Source organism: Pteropus medius, unplaced genomic scaffold (assembly GCF_902729225.1).
Source record: "Pteropus medius unplaced genomic scaffold, Ma_sr-lr_union100, whole genome shotgun sequence".
NCBI lineage: Eukaryota > Metazoa > Chordata > Mammalia > Chiroptera > Pteropodidae > Pteropus > Pteropus medius.
In genome coordinates, this window is record NW_024342471.1 from 21125601 (window position 1) to 21145352 (window position 19752).

Sequence of the window (19752 nt, forward strand, 5' to 3'; positions counted from 1 at the left end):
TGCTAAAGGAAAAGCCTTGTTTTTATAAGGCTGCCAGACACTGAGGTGGGTTTAAAAAAAAAAAAAAAAAACCCCAGCATTCTGCAGTTTCTGTTAGTACAAAAATTAAGACTACTGGCCTTAATTAGTTGAGTGCTTTAAGAACCGAATGGATACTCTGAAGTCACCCCTGAGCTTTCTTCCTAAAGTGGCATCTAAGTCGTGTCTATGGAAATTATATAGTTTAGATATGAAGGTGGGCAGAACACAGTTCCTGTTTTTAATGAAAGTAGCTACAAGGGGCTGAATGAGATAAAAACAGAGTTGGCAGCGGCCATTCTGTTTGTAATGAATTTGGAAGAAACTTCCCTAATGCTTTATTGCATCACACACACAAAAAAAAAATTCATGAAATCCGGTGACCTAGGAGATATAAAAAGGAGACAGAAGGTCAAGGTCATCTATAGAGGAGAAATGACTTGTGTGAGTGAGAGCAGCGGCATATCCATATTTCTATATAAACTGCAGGGGGCTTACTTTAAATCACTTTCATTTATCAGATCCTTAGAATTTTCTATGTATTTAGAAGCCTTTCTTTTATACTCCAGGGAGATATGAATAGCTTCTGGGCCAAGATGATGCTGTAGAGAAGAGTTAAATCTATTCGGTACCATTTGGTACAGAAGAAATGCCAAAATGAAAAGCTGTAAGCGTGTTTCATATCAGAGTTGCCTTTGGCTGTTTTCCTTTATTAGAAAGTTGGGTGCATGGCTTTGTGCTTCTTGTTTTCCCACTTGGGATTAGGTTTTAGACTGTGCGTGGAGCCGTGGAACAGGAGGAAGTGACTTGATTTCTGGTTACAGCTTTGCCCACTCTAGCTCTGTGGCCCTGGACAAGCTCGAGAGATAAACCTGACTCAAAGGATAAGAATGTGAGTTCAGGGGTCAGACTGACCCACATTCGAATCCCTAGTTGTATTTATTTCCTTTTGACCATGTAAACTTGGACAAACTGCTCACATCTCTGTCCGCACTGTCTAACCTACAAGATGGGGGGGGAGGTAATCAGAGTTCTTAAAGCCCTTTTCGAAAGGATTTTACAAGAATGGAGATGCACTAAAACGATTAGGGGCCACATATACCTGTACTCGTGTGTCTTTACCCCGAACAGTAGACCATGAAAAATTTATACCGAAAGGGAAATGAACAACCCAGCAATTATCATGGGACTAGGGGTCCAGGGCTCGAAAGAAATCAGACATGGGAGCATTTCGATTTGTAAAACTGCAAATACAATCACTGGGTGGTGTTTTAGCCTCTTCTCCTGAGAATGACTTATGCTTGGTGGGTCGGAGCCCTGAACCAGCTCCAAAAAAAGTGTTTGTTTCCCAAGAAATAGTAATTATAGCACCAGCACCAACAGCTCCAATGGCAGCAGTGATGATACATTCGCCACGTACGTGCTTATTCTACACCGGGCACTGCACCAAGTATTATTTCCTGAGTTCCTACTATGTGCCGGGTCTTGTTCTGGTCACCAGGTTAATAGGATGGGTATGACCCCTGGGATCCGACCCTCCAACTGGGGGAAGCTAGAGAACATACATGTAAATTAACAAAGAAGAAAGCTAATTTTCATATAGAAAAAACTTGATGACAATAGCTCTCTAAAAGCAAGAATATGATAGTAGAGTGTGGATGCCAGGGGAGGGGGCGTTCGAGCTGAGTCTTACCCTCATAACAGCCCTATGCGCTAGAAACGCGTGTAATCCCTGTGTTACTGGTGGGATCTAAGTAACTTGCAGAGTAACTCATTCAAGGTCATACAGTGGCTGAGCTGAATTTGAAACTTCCTGCTTCCAAAGACCCATGCACTTAATCTATTGTGATGGTTTATCTAAAATAGCCACCATGATTCACCAAGGAAGGACCCTGAGTTCCTATTATTCTCCCCCTGCATCTCTTGTGATGGCTAAACCTGTAGGGAGTGTATCAAGAACACTGGCAGAGGATGCTGCCTTTAGTGGCATCTCCAAACAGAATCTTCGGGCCATCTTTCTTACATGAAGTCAGTTCTTCCTTGAGTGTTTCTGAACGTGTGTGCGTGTGTGTTCGTTCACCGCCCCCCCTCCCCCCAATAAATGTGCATTGGTCTGGGTCCTGGAATATCACAGTATGAAAAGTCCCACCTCTCACACAACTCGTATTCCTGTGAGCGAGACCAAAAGGCCAGCAAAGAGCTAAATACATAATACTGAATAGTTCTAATTGTATTTCATAAAAATAAATCAGGATTAATGGGGTAAAGAGTGAGGGGAGGTTTGCCGTTTTAGATAGTGTGGTCAGGGGTGGTACAGAGTGATCACACGGTAACACTTGGTCAGACCCGAGCCCAAAGGAAGGGACTCACCAAGCACAGATGCGGGAGAAGCATTCCAGGCAGAAGAAGCAAGAAGCACCCAAGGCCAGAATGGACTCGCGTAGTTGAGGAATCCGAGGACACCACTGTGGCCCTGGCCCATTAAAATGGGAGTGATAAGAAAGGTCACGTGTGGCCTTCCAGATTTGATTCTAGGTGAGCCGGGATGCTGCTGGAGGGGTTCGGGCAGGGAAGCTGTGTGATCCAAGTGGGTGATTAGCAGAACATAGGCACCTGTTTGTATTTCAAAGGTGGCATGGACTTTGGCTTGTTGGCACACCCCGTCCACTTACCCGGCCCCTTAGTGACGATAGTAAGTAGAGGTGACACCTGGAGATAAAAAGACATGCCAAGCTTTGATGAGAGAGTTGACTGGTGCTGGGATGGGTGACATCGTGAGGCTCTGGAAGGACAAATGTCAAGAGCCAAGCAAATCTGGGATCCAGTTGCATCTCCTCCCTACTCAGTAGCCAGCCACGTGCTTCAAGAGAAGTTCCTTATCCTTGCTGTACCTCAGTTTCCCCCTCTGTCAAATGGGGGCAGGTTATTTCTCACCTGTTGTGGTTGTAACAATTTGATAACGTGATGTAGATGGAACCCTTGGTGCCGTGCCTGGCATTTGCTTTGCATCTTCTTCATAAATGAACAGTTTTATTCTCCTTCCTGTTTTGTTACTTGTTTTTGTATTTCTGTAGGAATTCCAGGAGAAATCTAGGCACTTGAATTAGTCCTCGGTACCTATTAGGCACTTAAAAAATATTTCCTGATGAATGAATAAATGAGGCTGTAAATAAATGAATGAATAAACACTTCAATTACTGTATTACTTTGTATACTAATTAATTACTTTTGAGGATAAGGATCTCTTTTGCACATCTGACATTTTTTGGCAGACCTACGTACCAATCATGATCATAGCGGCACTTTGAATATTTATCAATTTAGGAAATATTAGTGACAGAGACTCAGATTTTAGTAATAACTTGTATTGTTTCCATCATGACATCATCTGCCTTCAAGTGAAGAGCAGTGATTCACTTTTTTGCAGTAAATATTTTTTATTCATCTTATAGACGCTGCTTGCCGACGATGTAGATTTGCAGACATCCTCATTAAGCCGAGAGCCCGGGATGGAGGCTCCCCGATGGAGGGAGGGGCTGTGGACCCTCATTTCTGACCCCGAGGTGGACCTCTCCCTCTCCTGTCCCATCCGGTCTGCAGGTGCTCTGCCTGCCTATCGGGCCCAGCAACCTTCAGGTGCTCCCAGCCTTGCAGGGTTTGGCCACTCGCCCTCCCCTCCCGGCAAACCTGTGCTCATCCCCTCAGGCCCAAGGCGGCAAAGCTTAGGGGTTGTTAAACTCATAAGGGAAGGCTACAGGCGTTTCCTGGTAACGCCTTCTGCACTTTTTAATTGTCACCTTCAGATAAGTGGCTGGTGCCTGTTACGATGTATCTTAAGACAAAGAGAGTCAGAATTGCAGAGAGCACTTGGAGATTTTTACTACCCGCCCAAAAACCTTTATTTAACCACTATTATTGAGGGTCTGCTGTGCACCAGGTACTGTGGGAGGTGCTGGAGCTAGAGCCTTGAATAGAATTGACGAGAGACCTGCCTTCTCGAAGCCTGCATTTAGTGTGGCGGACACGGCACAAACAAGCAGGCAGATCTATATGTCGCATTGTGTCAGGGTGCGGGATGCGCAATGGAGAGAATTACGGGGCAGGGCGTGAGAGCAGGGGGAGCTGTCTCAGGTACGACGTTCAGGAAAGACCGGAGTCTCTGGAAGTGATTCTGAACCTGGGCTCTGAGTGGACTGGCAGGGAGAAGAGTCCAGCTCTGGGGTGGGGGCCAGAAGAGCAGCAAGAAGGCCAGGGTGGCTGGAGCAGAGGGAGGCGGGTGAGGGATGAGGACAGCAGTCAAAAGCTGGTAAGGAGCTGGGGTCCCACCTGAACCCCAGAGCCTCGGAAGACAGGGAGCAGGGAGACACCGGATCTGACTTAAGGTTTAACAGCCTCGTTCTGGCTGCCGTATTGTTTGTCAGGGACCTGGTAGGTGGACTACTTAGAAGGCTCCAGCCTCAGTTGTCAAAAGCTGGTGATGGTTCGGGCCAGGCTAATGGTAGAGCAGATGGGAGATGTGGTCCAAAGGAAGACAAGACGTGCAGGTAACTGCAGGTGGTGGAAAGCTATGCGTGGAAACCTGGCTGTTTATGCTGTTAATACTGTCTCTACTTCTTTTACTTTCTAGTTATATATAAGGTGGTTACCGCAAACTGTCGGTCTATCGTTTTCTGAGCCAAAGTGGAAACAAGGCGAAGTGTCTGGAGCTGCATTTGTTGTAGAATTGACTGTAGGGGACGAGGCTGCTCTTCTCAAAGCAGATCCTGGCGTCTTGGAGTCCCCTCTTCACACACCCCTCCATCTGCGTCATACGGCACAGTGTCAGGGCGTGGGGGTGGACCCTAGGGTGGACCACGGGTTCCGTTTCTCTCCAAGGGGTCACTTCCTCGTTGTGTGACCTTAGGCACTTTTACCTCCCAGACTTTCAGTGTCCCCATTAGCGAAGCAGACCCACTAAAAGGACTTCTCCTTGAGTTTTTACAAGGCTTCATTGAGATAAATCAGATAACACGCTTAGCACGGTGCCTGGTACGTGGTTAAGTAGTCAATAAATTTTAGTCAGTATATTAACAAGTTAATAATCCTCTCCATGCCTTGATTTCCTTATCGGTGAGATAGGGATACTAGACACTCCCTCTTGGGTTGTTGGGAAGAACAAGTTATTAACACCTACAAAGCACTTAGAACAGAGCCTCATACACAGTAAGTGCTCAATACATATTGAATTACTAAAATAATCACCATGACTCTGAGTTTTTGACTTTGAAGGGATCCTATGTTTGATTTGCTTTATATTCACGAAGCCTGGCACATAGTCGGTGCTCAGTAAATGTTTGAAAGAATGAGTGATGGTGACGTGATGATTAGGAGGCAAAATGAGAAAACCCAAGGGGACGAAGTCGTGCCTCGTGGGGAAGGGTCAGACGACGAACCGAAAGCACCATCACATCCGGTGGAAACTCCTAATGCCTGTCTGCTCTGCCTGAGCCCACCAGAGCTCTGCGCCATGTTTTAATGAGGAAGGCAAGCCCCACCCCGAACGTTTTTAAAGATGGAGCTGCTCTATCATGATGGTGGATAGTTTTAAGCAGCACTGAGTCACACGCGAGGTGAAAACAGTGTCCCCTCTTCGACATGGGTTCAACCCCTGTGACTTGGGAAAGTCTCATTCGGTGTTGGCCTGTCTTAAATGCCTCTCTCAGAGTTGTTTATCAGAACGAGCAGACCTCCAGTTCAGAGACTTTAGCGAGCACCAGTATCCAGTGAAAAATAATAACACTTGGATTTCCATTGTCTGATTACCATCACTTATGACAATTATACTGGTTTTCCACTGACTGTAGTGACATAAATTTTCATTGTAAAATGAAATCATGTAATAAAAGAGGGAGTCATTCTAAGGGGTTGTATAAAGAAAGCAATAATAGCTGGGAGGAAGATCTTGCCCAAACCACAAAGACGGGTGGAACGACTAAAGGCGAGGACACTGTAGACGCCGAGGCGTGGGCAGGGCACAGGATTGGTGAACCAGATGTGAGCGAGGGCTGCCGAGCCACACTCGGGTCAAAGAAATGCCCGGAAAACAGAGGCTTGTGTTAAAACTTCAACAAAAAAAAAAACTTTAGAAGTGGGGCGGAACTTCCCCTCCCGGGATATCAGACAGAAACTCCAGAAAGTCTCTTGTGGCCCAGGAAATTTTGCAAATATGAAAGAACTGGAAATGACGTTCTGGAGTTACACCTGGAGTCAACCAGCGCTTCTCAACCTATAAGTATCCTCGTCACTCGGAAAACTCATTAAAATGCAACCTTGCAGATTCCCAGGCCAGAGCCCAGGATTCCACAGGCGGAGGGTGAGGCCAGTGAATCTGCATTTTAAGGACCAACTGTCGCTTTGAATTATAGGAATTTGGGGGGAAATCTCCGTTCTCTTCTTTTTCTCCTCCTCCTTTCCCCTCCTTTCTCTCCCTGCTCCTCCCAAATACCAAGCACTTAAACATTTTAAAAACTATTCGAGGAGTCCATTTTCACTTTCTGCCTTTAGTCAGGAGAAAAAAAAGTAAGCGATCTCTCTCTTCATGCTCGCTCTCATGGCAATCACCAGTGCCGTTAGAAATGGTGGAGGCCATTTTGCCTAATGTATCTGCTGAGAGATGCATCCATTTCTGCATGTATCTGCCTGGTCACAGCACCAAGCACCAGAGCCCAGAGAATTCCTCAGTTAAGCAGGAGAAAGACAAGCCTTCCAGCAAATGTGTAACGGGGGCTCCATCTGCTTAGAGACCTGCTGGCACTCTGGCATTCTGGATACGCGTCAAGAGACAAATAAACGAAGGGAGCCTCTCAGACCAGGTTCTTTACTTCTCACACTCTAAAGTTCTGGAAACTACTGAATGAGAGGGCAGAAACCACCTTCACTTTCTTGTCATTCTTTTCCTGTTTCCTCACACTTTCTTTAGTGATTCCTCTTCCTTTTTATATCCATCAGTTCCCTCTCTCTTTCCTTATTCTTTCCAGCAGTAACACTTCCGAGCCCTTTCTGTTGAGCACCTGCGCCTCCGTGTAATAAAATGACGATGCCGACGACGATGAAGATGCTACTAAGCGTGATGGTCATAGTCACGATGGCCATCGTCACGACGGCCACTATTTATTGACCTGGATAACAGTCAACCAACAAGGACACAGTGATTTACATTCACCAAACACTTTTACATAAAGTCTCTCCCCACGACATCCCCAAAGCTGGCTATGATCACGATTGGTCCACTGAGTAGATAGGAAAACCCAGTTTTGGAACTTTCAAGTACCTCGAAGATCACACAAACTTCTAATTACAATATCGAAACGTGGGTCTATCAGAGTCCAAGTACTGAGAAACTATTTTGCTGCTTCTCATAATATTTAATGCTTAACAGCAAAGAGTCAAACAGATACTCACAGTCTAGTACAGATGCATGCAGGCCGAGGGAATGAATTAAAATTTAGTATTTGCTCTTGGTAAAAGTCAGTTGTGTCAAAGAAAAAAAAGAGAAAGAGAGGATCATCCTGCTTATCTAAATCCCTAACTATCGTCTTTAAAAGTTGAACCTATGAAGATAAAAAAAAAAATAGGATTTTTAAAACCTCTTGAGCTTTGCAAAATGGCATTTTCATAAGTCCATTTCTGTTTTATTAAATAAAAGTAGAAAACAAAAACATGATAACCCCAATGCAGTCCATCGGGGGTGTCTCAGTAAGTATTCGTATTCTCCGAGGCTGTGTCCTGAAGTCAGACACTTCTCATCTGCCCCCCATAAATCTCTTGTAGGCTCCACGACTCTTCCTGGCCACCAAAAATGTGGAACCCAGGCAATGACGCTGCCCCAGGATTTCTTTTAGCAAATGAAAAGCTCCCCTTGCAGATTTCTCCTTTAGAGTTCTTCATAATATTTATGGCCGGGGTCTCTAAAGGTGTTTCTTACTTGTAAGTATTTAATTATAGGTGACATTTAAATGAGTACTCTGAATAATATGAAAAAAAAAAGATGACCTTGAAATTCAAGAATCATATCTAAGAGGGAAAATGTCACTTACAACAAATCATGATAGAGTCTGTCGTGAAAAAAAAAATCGACAGTAGTTTTTAGTTAGTGGTGGTGAGGAAGAGATTATTTTTTGTTGTTATTTTTTTAACGTGAGCGACATTTTTTTTAAATTGACATATAACTGACATACAATATGCTATTTCAGGTGTACATCAGTGATTTGCTATTTATGTACATTATGAAATGATCCCCACGATAAGTCTAGTTACCATCTGTCACCATACAAAGTTATTAAAATATTATTGACTATATTCCCTAAGCTGCACATGACATCCCCATGACTTATTTCTATTATAACTGGAAGTTTGTACCTCTAATTTCCTTCTCCTATTTTGCTCGTCCCTTTAGGCCTCCCCTCTTACCACCAGTTTGTTTCCTGTACCTATGAGCCCGTTTCTGTTTGTTTGTTCATTTGTTTTGTTTTTCAGATTCCATATATAACTTAAATCATACAGTATTTTTGTTTTGACTTATTTCACTTAGCATAATACCCTCTAGGTCCATCCATATTATCACAAATGGCAAGATTTTATCTTTTGATGACAGAGTAATATTCCATTATATATATGTACCAGCTCTTCCTTATCCATCTATTGAGGGACACTTAGGTGGCTTCCATATCTTGGCTCTTGTAAATCATGCTGAACACAGAGATGAATATACCTCTTCGAATTGGTGTCTTTGTTTTCTTCAGATATGTACCCAGAACCGGAATTGCTGGATCGTAATTCTGTTTTTAATTTTTTCAAGGAAGCTCCACGGTGTCTCTATAGTGACTGCACTGTATTTTATGTTCCTATAACATAAGTGGCATTTCGAACTAAACTTTTGTAATACTACAAAGTTTGGCAAACTGCCTAGCCTGATTTGAAGTTATTTTAATGAAAAATGGAATGAAATTATCATTCTATTTTATTATCTTTAACATAAATTTTTCTTTATTAATATGGAAATAGTCAATCAGACGGAATAGAAGAAAGAACTGTCAATAATACGATGAGCTTATTTCACTTGATGAGTAAATTTCAGATATAAAGGTATTAAACTTTGCGGATAAAGTCCTCTTTAAACACCAAACTTAAAATCTCTGAGCCTTCGTCCTGTGATATAGGCACGTGAAGAGTGCTTATTTCCAAGTACCATCATGAGGATTTAGAAAGTTGATACTTATTAAGTACTTAAAACAGTGTTTAGTGCATAATAAGCATTGAGCAAATATTAGTATCCCCCCTCACTTTCTCCGCAGAGATAAGCACTATGAAGAATTCAATGTGTATATCCTCCATTATTTATAGTTTTGCCTGCATTATTATTCTTTGGCATATTTTTAAAATTTGTTATGTAAACAGTTTCACACCATATTTTACAAATTGTTTTTTCACACTATGTTTGGTTCTCTATCCAAGTAGGTAGGTAGGTAGGTAGGTAGATAAGTAGATAGATAAGTAGATGGTAGGGAGGTAGATGGTAGGTAGGTAAGTAGGTAGGTAGAGAAAGAACGAGAAAGAGAAGATAGATTTTTAAAAAGTAGATGTGGCTAATTCCTTTTTATAAGCTTTATAATAGTTCACTATAAGCGTGTACTTTTTACTCATTTATCAATTCCTCTGTTAATAGGCATTTAGCATATTTTAAAGTTTTCACTATTAGGCATAATCCTGTACTGCATATTCTTGGGAATTTTTACAGTTATCATAAGTAATTTACAGAGAGAAAAACACTTGTGAGATTTTACTGCATTTAGCGAGAGAATCAGTTGAGAAAAATAAACAATATTTAAACAGCCAGTATCTCATACTTTGAACGTTTCCTGTGTCTTTGCTGAGATGCACACTTCCCTAACCAAAAATTCAGCTGGCTGATTTGCACGTAATAGGCACTTGCTAAATGTCTGCTGGCAGTAAGTAAACGGCACGTAAATAAAATGCACCAGTAGCCCCAGTAGTGAATGAGACTCAGCTGGCCATCGACACGGCTGGGATCCACGTACGGCAAGAAAACTGTTGTTAGCTGCCTTGGGGTGGGGTGGGGAGCAGAGACAAGTAAAGAGAAAAGTATGAACCACAGGAAGGAAATTGCATTTGTCCTCAGAGTTTGTAATGGATCGAACTTCTTAGCCGGACGGCTGTCGCCTTATGGTTGCTGGAGCTTCGCGGAGTGTCAAACGTGGGTCGGGGGCCCAGGGAAGGATTTTGTTGGTCAGTGTTACAAGATAGACCATTAACAATAGTCAGTCCTGCAGTTTCACATGTTAAGTGGTTAAGCTGCAGTTTAACAGACGTGTGGAGGTTTAGCAGACATGGTCCTAGGGGTAGAAATATTGATGAGAGGACCCCCGGGTTTAGAGAGCTCACGTGGGACCGGCATGTACCAGCTCTTCACAACCAAGACCAGCATCATCCTTAGAACGTGTGCGTGTCGGGGATCCGCTATCCACGTGTATATACATCCGCGTGTATTGGGTACACGATATGTATAGTTTGTGCGTGCGTATATACACGCGTGCGTGAGCTGTGGGTCTGTTTTATTGAGTATGAATTGTGAAGGTGTACATATAATACGTGTTTGTTGTGGATGTGAGTATGTTTCATGTTCAGCTGGGTTGGGTATGTTGTGGGTGTTAGTCCATGTGTCCAGCTGGGGGAGGATGTGTAAAAAGCTGTTCTGTATGGATTTTGCGTTTGCGGTAGACAGAGCATATGCATAGCTTCATGCCAACACTGAGTTGTTCACGGAATCGCCACTAAGCTCATGAACATGAAGCCAATGTCACAGTGTACTTCCACAGGGCGCCTCTGTGGCACTGCCCCACCCTCCTGGTTATTGGCCTGGGTAAGAGGGAAACAGAACCATGGTGACATCAATGTCCCCTGCACAGGAAAATTAGCACTACGTAGGAAAGGTATCAGTGACAGACAATACCAGGAGGCAGGCTATGCACCCTGTTGTAATTTCTGATTCCTTGTCTGTGTTATGTTATGTCAAGGATTGAGCTTTCAAATCATGGGGGCCATTTTATTTGCTGTACCTGGAACGTACTAGGTATTTTGGTTGAATACAGGAATGAATGAATGAATGAATGAATGAATGAACGAACGAACAAACGAACGAACCAACCAACAGTTGCGCATGGTTCCTGGAACCTTCGGAATATTTAGATGCCCAGGTTATTTATGCCAACAGGGCTGAACATGGTAGGTTCTGGGTAAATGCCGAATGACTAAATGAATGCGTGCCCTTCCGCAGGCACATGTTTGCTTATCTCAGAAGCAGGTTCGCGATCATAAGCAGACAGGTCCCTGGTGGGATTTTTATTCTTCCTCTGTCGGTCCCATAGGAGCCCCTTGTCTGCTGTCCCTTTGGTTTAATTACTGTTTTTTGAGATCGGCATGGCAGCCCTTCTGTTTACTGTCACACGGCGGCCGCGAAAGGGGAACTAGAGAACGAGGAGGGACAGTGTCTGTCGTCCAGGTGCGGCAACTTCCCCAAAGATATTCGTCTTTGCGAGAGGTGAGAGGAAGGTGGACAAGTTGGGGATAGGAGTTTCCAAACTTGCCAAAGACATAAACCAACAAAATTGCGTTGCTGCTTCCATAAATGTTTAATAAGTTTTATCATCTTGTGACTAAGGTTAAACAAATGTGAGTCCTTTGAGGAATTATTTACTGGAGGCAAAGTTATAGCATCAACATCTGTGTTTCCAGTCATTTAGATGAGAAATAGATCAGATAAATCATGAGCGAGTTCCACAAAGTAACCTGTGTATTATCAGCTCCAGAGAAGAATAACATAGGTAGCTCTTTTAGGTGCTTGTTTTCTCCACTGGATTTTTTTTTTTTTTAATTTTTTGTTAGACTTCTCTCTCTCTATTCATTTCATTATCTTCAAAGAATATGTCTTCACTTTTTTGGTAGAAAGTTACCATAAAAACATCCACAATAGAAGGACTTAGAGATTTCTCTCAGGGAATCTGGCTGTTTCAGCCAACATTCTCATTTGGGAATGGGCTAACAGTTCCAATATATAACATCCATATAATTTAACCTCATAAATTTCTTTTTTTCACAGTGATGTAATGGGGAGACTGACCTGGAGTTTGTAAATGTTCCCTGCTCAGTGCATCCCCCTGGGCCACATAACATTCTAGACAGTGTTTTATGTGCCCTGATTAAAATATAACGTATTCCTGCATTTCCTGTGGACTGACCCGTTAGCGCTCTCAGAAGAACATTCAAGGAACATGGAGATATTTCCAAACGTGTAACAATGCACCGTGTGAGGTTTTGTTTTTCTTCCCTTCTCTCTTTTTTTAAACAATGATCTGATTTTCAATTTAGACCACAGTCCCCTGAGTACCCACTCCACAAGAAAAGTTTTGTTCTTCGGGTCAGCTTTTGAATCTGCCACTGCGCTCTGATAAATAAACAGGAATACTTGTTTGTAACTCCAGTTTGAATTCTCAGGCACATACTTGGAGCTGCTCCCCTGCAGCGAAGGGAAGGAGTTGGACGAGTTAATAGGGAGTCACCCAAGATAAAACAGTAGCAATGGAAACTTATGACCTTCTTTATTAAACGAAAAAAAAAATTTTTTCTAATTAAAATGAGGAAAAGGGTTTCTGTAGTTCTTACATCATGAAAACAACAGCCGAGACAAATAAGATACCCAACAAACTCGTTTGTGGGGTGAGTTGTTTTTATCTTCTATGAAAGAAGCACAGAATAAAAATAAAAAGCAGCTCTTGCTTCCGGAAAAGAAAAGGCAAATTTGTGGGGCTGGAGCTTGAAACTTTGCTGGGCCAATACTGATACTGCTGAATCTTCCCGGGTACAAAGCTCATTCCAGGAATGACAGGAAGAGGCGTGGAAACTGCCTGAGGGAAAGCGGATTGGATGGCTCGAACCGATTCATGGGAGATAAGTTCCTTGAAAGGGGTGTGTGTATTTGAGAGTCATTCTTTTATTCATTCATTATATCATTAGATACTTGTTGATTTCTATTATTTTTAAGACCCTGCCCTTGTGTGGCAGGGCTACAGGGATGAACAAAGCACAGCCTATCATCAGAGGTTAGTGATGCAGTGCCTAGAATAAAGCCAGAAAAAGAGGGGGAAGGAAGAGTGGGAGGGCGGGAGGGATGGATGGATGGATGGATGGATGGGTTGATGGATAAAGATGATCTGTGATTCACTAGGAACTCAAACTCATTTCTGTTTATATGTTTGTTTGTTTCTGATCTCATTGTCGATCTGTCTTATTTTATCCCAGGCATCTCTTGACGTTTTTATTAGTGATAGTTTTCTGATTTCTCTTTCAACCGATCCTTCCTGAACCGATTCTAAGGTCCCTTTTTTCCTGCACATGTTAGCCGCTGCTCAGCTCTTACGAACAGTAACTTGCTGTGGAAGTTCCTAGCTGTGCCCCTGGTTGGCCACTCTGAGCCTTTGTCACTGCTCACCGCAAACCTTCATGGGGTCAGCCTTTCCTCTGCTGTGTTTCCTGAAATAATAATAATCAAACTCATCAACATTTAGCAAGAGTCCACTCCGTGCCAGGCACTGTCCCAGATGCTTTGCATGCACCTGACTTCATTGAGCCTTCCTCTAAACTGATAAGAAACAGCGGTACAGATCTGTTGAGTAATCTGCTCACAGAGCAAGTAACTGGTGAAGCCAGGATTTAAGCCCAGATGTGTTTGACTCCAGCACCACACTCAGTACATAACTCTAGAAGCTGAATTTGTATTTTGATGAGTGGTGCTCTAGCCTATGATAAATTATACATCGTCTGTGTGACCAAGCTGAGCCCCAGCTTCAGCACCTATGGATGCAGAGATCCGAGCGTCTGGACTGGGCCAGGTCTCTCTCTCTCCTTCCCTCTCAGTGAGATTCTCTGCACCTGCTGGTCACCTGGGAGCATCCGGCTTGGTTACTGTAGCAGAAGAGACCACCTCCTTCAGAGGATCCCGGTGAACGTCCCAGGGTTTAGGTGGGCCCACGTGGGTTTGCGTGACCCTCCGTGCACCAGTCACTGGCCTGTCGTCCGCGTGTGTGCACCCAGCATTACAACACCGCAGGGGCTAGGAGCGGCTGGTGGCAATTATGCCAAAGCAAAGTCAAGGTGATATTACCAAAACGAGTGAGAGTGGGAATTAGGCTGGCAAAGTCGAGAGATTTAGCCTCCATGTTCCGAAGGGTTGCAGCCAATGGCTTTGAAGCCAGATAGACTGAGGTTCAAGTCCAGGGTGTTATTTACTTTCTGTCTGATCTTAGGCAAGTTATTTAACCTTCTAAGCACAAGTTTCTTAATTTCGAAGAAAAACAATTCCCGTGAGACCACATGAGGTTGTCCAGGAGATGATATGGGTTGTGTATGTCAGGTGCTTAATGCATGCTTGGCACATAGTAAGTGCTCAATGAACGTCAGTGAGCGTGGTGGCCGTGGAAGTGGTAGGTGACAGCAACGTCTAACATCTCTGGAGAAAGAGATGCATTCTTCTGGGGTCTTCATTTATGCCTCTGAGCACGTGGCTCAACAAACAGACTTACAGGAAGCGGAAGTGGACGTGAACTCCAGCCCCAGCACGAGCCAACAGGACATCGAGTCTGAGTGCATGCAGTTCGCCGAGGCTTCCTTTCGGATAGGGCCGAAAGTTCTTCGCAACTTTCATTTCCTTTCAGGTTCTGATTTATTTATTAATTAGGCAAAATGGGAATTGACGAGCCTGAAATGATAAAGATGCTCATGATTTAAAAAAAAAAAAAATGTTTTTGTATGTCAGGAATGAAAGATGTGGTGAGGTTGAACGGGAGAAAAATTACTGTGTCAACGTCAGTACAGTAGTGTCACCTCCCTGCTCTCCCGGGGTGGAAAACGGCGGTAAAATACAGGCATTCGGGGTGGCCGAGAACGTTGAGATTTCGGCCGATTCCTTTTCTCGTCGGTGGGACTTGTTCCGAGGCTCTCTGGTTGGATGGCAACGTGCTTTCTTGCAGAAAAACCGACCTAGCGACACGTAGTGTGCATCGGAGGTTTGGAGAAGCCTTTTCCCTTATAGTTTATTCTTCTGCATGGTAGTGTTTCTAGGCTGCTGACATATGTGAAGGAAACGCCGTGTTCACCTGTGTGTGCGACACTCTACCTGCAGCATACCTTTGCTGGTAGCTGAATTATGTGTGTGTCTGGCCGCTCTTGATTTAGTCCAAGGCATGTATAATCCTCCGTAGAAACCATTCCTGGTTAGTAGCCCCTCACTTACTGTGTTATACAAGCTGCTGGCAAAGGTAATTATACTTAATAGGAGCCACCTTTGATTTAAAGCTGCAGAGGTGAGTAATTAAATTGAGCTGCAAGCATGGGGAGCTGGCGTGCAACCTTTGTTTGGGGACATTCGTCGGGAGCGGCTAGCTGGGATTGCTTACAAGGGCAGTGTTTCTTAGGCCCATATTTGTCACCCAGATTATTTTAGAAAGACAGTCAGTAGACCTGGGAGAGATGCACAGAAGGCACCGTGCAGGCAGCTGCTACCTCAGTCCGCCCTCCCAAATGCCACCGAAGGGACCCTCGCCTCCCCATGGGGGTTCCACATCGCCCCGCGCACTAGCTCCTCCCTGATCACCTCCGTGGACAGTCACGACCCCCACAGGAGCAGGCCCACTCGGTGGACCGGCAGTCCGGAGATGTCTGATTCCTCTGGACAGAGATGCCTGGGTCTGTCTGCTCACGCAGCATCCCCGCCCCTTCACCCTTTAAGGGTGGAATTTGAGACGATTCAATGTTTGTAAGATTTCATTGCAATCCTATGTGTGGCTGTTACTGCACTTGAAAGATTATCTATATACACGCATATATGTATATAAGTATAAATACAAATATAAATATATATTTCGTTTCAGCAAGCCTGGCCTGATTTAAAAAAAAAAAATACACATGTGCTGTCCTCCCTTTCTGAATTGCAGCACACAAGCAAGTGACTTCCTGTTGGGCAGAAGCAGCCTGTTTCACGATGATGCCACCTAGACTTGGGACTGAAACGTGTCGCTAGGATAGGGTACCAGCTCCATCTGAACCCTAGAGACTTCCAAAGCTCCAGGCAGAGAGAGGGCTTTGCTCCGTGACAGCTGCAAGATGGGCTCATACATTGCAGAGGACTCTTAGGACATCCCCTCACCTAAACCCCTGTTCTTAGGGGGAAGTCGTGCCTGAGAACCTTTATGCTCACACTGTGGTCTGTGGGCTGGCAGCCCCAGCATCTCCCAGGAGCTCGTTAGAAATGCAGACTCTCAGGCCCTGCTCCAGACTCTCTGGATCAGGATCAGCATTTTCCTGAGATGCCCAGCACATCAGGGTTGAGAAGAACCAGCCTACAGGCCCCTGAATGGTTGGCTCCTGCCTACCTTTCTGCCATGAAATCCTCACATTCTCTCCACCTGCTCTCCGGCTTTGTTCTGATCTCTTTACCTCCCAGCTGGTCCCTCCTCTGGGTCCAGCCAACACCGTCATATAGTTCAGGTCTTGGCCCAGGTGTCACTGACCCTTTAGACTATGGCAGATCCACCCCCACCCCCAAACTGGCCTGAAAGCATCATGTATCTCGCTGCTTTGCTCTTTTCAGAGCTGACACTTTATGATTCTTGGTTGATTTGATGCCCGTCCATCTCTCCCTGTTTCCTCTCCCAGCAGACAGTAAATGCCATGAGAGCAGGGGACACAACTGGTTTCATCAACACCATGTCCCGAGGCCCTAGGATGGCATCCAGTTCATGGTAGAAGTTCCGGAGACATTTGTCCAATGAACAGATGCATATGATCAGGCTATATAATGAGGACTCTTATAGCTGTATTACTTGCTATTCAGCTTTCTATTTAGGAATTCTCAGAAAATTTCAAGAACTGTCTTCTCTTTATTTAATTCTCATCGATGAGAAAAACAACACAACAGAGCTGCTACTTATCAGACATTATCTGCACATTGAACGTTACCCTATTCAATACTCACAACATCGTATAAATTTTATAAACGAATGAATGAATAAACTGAGGCTTAAAGCAGTGATTTCAGCAAGGAGGTGGCAGGACTAGAAAACAGGTGCCATTTTTTTTCAGGTGAGGCGACCCTTGGTTGACCTCACAGATTGCAAGAGCCTCGTCAGCTTACAATCTCCTTATTTTTTATGCCTACAGCACCTGGTCTTCCTAGGTGGTCTCACATGCAAGTACTAACCAGGCCCGACCCTACTTAGCTTCCAAGATCAGACGGGATCAGGCTTGTTCAGGGTGGCATGGCCGTAGACTATGTGCCATTTTTATCTCCACCACCAAGGAGGCTGGTGACGGGCTCTGCCTTGGGTCGGCCATTGGCTTGGCTCTCTAAGACGTGCAGAGTTCCCTACGCACCTGACAGGAAGAACGTAGAGGCTCACCGACCTCATCAAGAGAGATGATGATGATGATGTTGACGATGACGGTGGTGACGACAAAAGCAACAGTTAGTATTACTGAGTAATTATTTTGTGCCAACTGTTTCCTCTTTACAACCATCCTATGAGATAAGTTCTTTTCCACCTCACTCGCTGTTATGGAAATTTCAGAGAAGGTTCAAATAAATATCAAATATGTGATTTCGAGGGGGGATTGAAAAAGTCCAGCTCCTGAACAGAACTCAGCCCACCTCCCGTTTTTTTCTGAGTTGAAAGTTAGAATGCTTTTACATCTTTAAATGGGGAAAAGCATGTGGAAATATTTTTTCCTCTTGTGTTATATAAGTACCTACATAGTATCATTGATTTTGCCTCTTGGCCTGCAAAGCCTAAAATGTTTACGGCTGGGTCTTTACAGGAAAAGTTTGCTGGCCTCCACTCGAGCACATTATTTTCCAACATGTTATATTCATAAGACAGTCATATGCAAGGTAACTTTAGGTGGTACAAGCATGATTTTTTTTAATAGTTATGGCTGTGCTTTGCTACAGAAGGGCGAAGGAGAACTGGAACATTAAAACCATGCTGTCACGGGGATCATTGCTGAGTCCAGTGTAAAGGGAAAAAAAACGAATCCATTTGAAATCAATTTTGGAAAAAGTAAAGAATAGTATGGGTAAAAAAAATAAATAGATAATAGTCTTTAGATAAAATAAAAATCAGAAAGGTGATAGAGAAAGGATAACGCTGGTTTCCGGGGCCAGGAAGCGGGGTATACAGGAAAAAGTGAGGATAATGGAAGTAACTTAACTTGGAAAGGGAAAGACAGGAGGGAGGCAAGCAATGACTGTAGCTCTTTCCATCGTAAGAGTCTGTGAGTTTGGGTTTCTTAGACCTCTGGTTTTTCAGGACTTGTCGATCTCTTGAGGTCTCTCCCGGCACTCCGATTCTATGAAAAGTTTCCTCAAGAGACACTGACACGAGCTGGGGGTTGTCCAGGACTCACTGTAGCTCAAGGCGCAGTCTTCCTGTGTTTTTCCTTGTGCCGACTTAGAAGGACAGATGAGCGGACCGCAGATGGGTTCCGAGGTTCTGTGGGGAAGTCTCAGAGGCTCTCCAGTTCCTTGGGAGTGGGAAAGGGGACAATGATTTGATAATTACCGTTGCTATTCTGAGACACGGATAGCAGAGATTGGGGAAAGCGTGATGAAAAATCCTAACACAGCTAAGAAGGTAACAACAGGAACTGTTTAACCCCCAGGGAGGCCAGGTCTGGTTTTGTAATGACGGGGGGGCATGTGCGTGTGCGCATGCATGTGTGTGCGTGTATGCATGCGTGTGTGTGTGCATGTGTGTGCATGTGTGTGTGCGCGTGTGTGCGCATATGTGTGGTGCGCACGTGCTGATATTTTTCTACTACAGATCATTTCGTCCTTTGCAGTTGAAGCTTCACTCCAGCAGCTCTGAGACAAACAGGAAAGTCTGTGTTATTCTTTACAGGAACACATCAAAGGTAGTTTCTGGCAACAGTCAAAATGTCTGTCAAGGAAGGAGAAAAGATTGTGAGGTATTCATGACCTGTTTGAAGAACTGGTGTTAAGAACACGTTCGAGGAGGAATAATGTTAGTTAGAAGATGAAGGGAGGAGAGAGGACGGCCCCCTCCTTTGTCCAGGCCTAAAGGTGATTGTTTCCCACCCTTTCTGACTTGTGCAGGAACGGAGGAGCAGAAAGTACCCATCTCATTTATCATCTCTCAAGGGAGCTGAACTCTGCCTGTTGAAACTTTTTCTTTTCCCCCCAAACAAAATAAAGCACCAACTCATCTTCCGTCTCACTGTGGCGGGGGTGAGGGGAGGAGGGAGAAACGGGCGCCGCTAAAACATTTGTTTCAAAGCGTGTGGCATTTCACGAAGGTTGACCATTACGTACGTTTTTTTCCTATCAAGTTTCATAACAGAGTATCGTTGTTCGATAGTGACATAGCTGTGGTTTCGAGAATGCTTGTCCGGAGTGGAGTTCCTGCGCGTCTCGGGCGACATTTCAGAGCTCTGATGATGAGCAGACTAAAGAATATCATCGTGACCTTTTATCGAGGTTTAAAGGAAATAGAAAAAGAAAACGGAAGTTGTCAACACTGGAACCAGGTCTATTGTGAGGCGCAGACCAGTGCGGGAGGGAAAGGCTGAGATTGTTGTTCTCACCTTAACTCCCATGACTTCTTTGTGTTG

General features: G+C 44.2%; 1 protein-coding gene and 1 pseudogene across 5 annotated transcripts in view; one reads left to right on the forward strand and one right to left on the reverse strand.

Annotated features, from left to right (window-relative positions):
• Positions 1 to 19752, forward strand: part of TSHZ2 (teashirt zinc finger homeobox 2) — a 406844-nt gene that overhangs the window by 7805 nt on the left and 379287 nt on the right. The gene's annotated exons all lie outside the window — the stretch shown is intronic.
• Positions 17278 to 17396, reverse strand: LOC120604044 (uncharacterized; annotated as a pseudogene).